Source organism: Aplysia californica, unplaced genomic scaffold, assembly GCF_000002075.1.
Source record: "Aplysia californica isolate F4 #8 unplaced genomic scaffold, AplCal3.0 scaffold01094, whole genome shotgun sequence".
Classification (NCBI taxonomy): domain Eukaryota; kingdom Metazoa; phylum Mollusca; class Gastropoda; order Aplysiida; family Aplysiidae; genus Aplysia; species Aplysia californica.
Window position 1 is genome coordinate 127,374 of NW_004798364.1, and position 936 is coordinate 128,309.

The window sequence follows — 936 nt, forward strand, 5'->3', positions numbered from 1 at the left end:
TATTATTATTATCTAATTACTTCAGTTACAGAACAATATGTGTCTCGACAGGGCAGAATCAGACGCTCGTCTATTTTTGAGCATATGAAGTTATTGATAATAATATCATTTAAAGTTTGTTCATTTGTCTTGCTTTTGACGAAAAAATACCCTCCAGTCTTGAATGAAAGTCCAGATATTTGTAGTTGAAGGAGGCAGGGGTCAACTGGTGTCATTTTTTGCTTGTGTCTTTGAGCAACATTTTCCAGGGGAATCCACACAGGAATGTGTTTTAAAGAACGTTAAAGGTGTTGAGCCAAAAAAATAAATAAATAAAATGGACTTTTAACATTGTCAAAAGGGATGGAAAATGTTCCTTCGATTTCATTATTTTGACGAGCGCTTGATTTCAGCACGATGACATATATACGTTTTATTCATGTATGGATTGATTGATTGATTGATTGATTGATTGATTTTATTGGGAGGTGGGGTAGGGTGTTTTACGTCCCTCTCGACAGAATGCACCTCCTTTAGGAGATGGGCTTCAACCTAACCTATAAAGGTCAACTCCGGCTATGAGGGATACGGCCCGGCAGAAAGACTGATATATATATTGATAATCAGTACAAATTTTCCCCCACAAGGGAATTGAACGCAGGTTCTCCGTGTACGAAGGTAGGCCACCAAACTGCCGCACCACAGACACCTGGAAACACATCATGGAGCAGAAGAGAAGAAATGAACAATGAAAATAACACATCATGAAGCAGAAGAGAAGAAATGAACAATGAAAATAACACATCATGGAGCAGAAGAGAAGAAATGAACAATGAAAATAACACATCATGAAGCAGAAGAGAAGAAATGAACAATGAAAATAACACATCATGGAGCAGAAGAGAAGAAATGAACAATGAAAATAACACATCATGAAGCAGAAAAGAAGAAATGAAC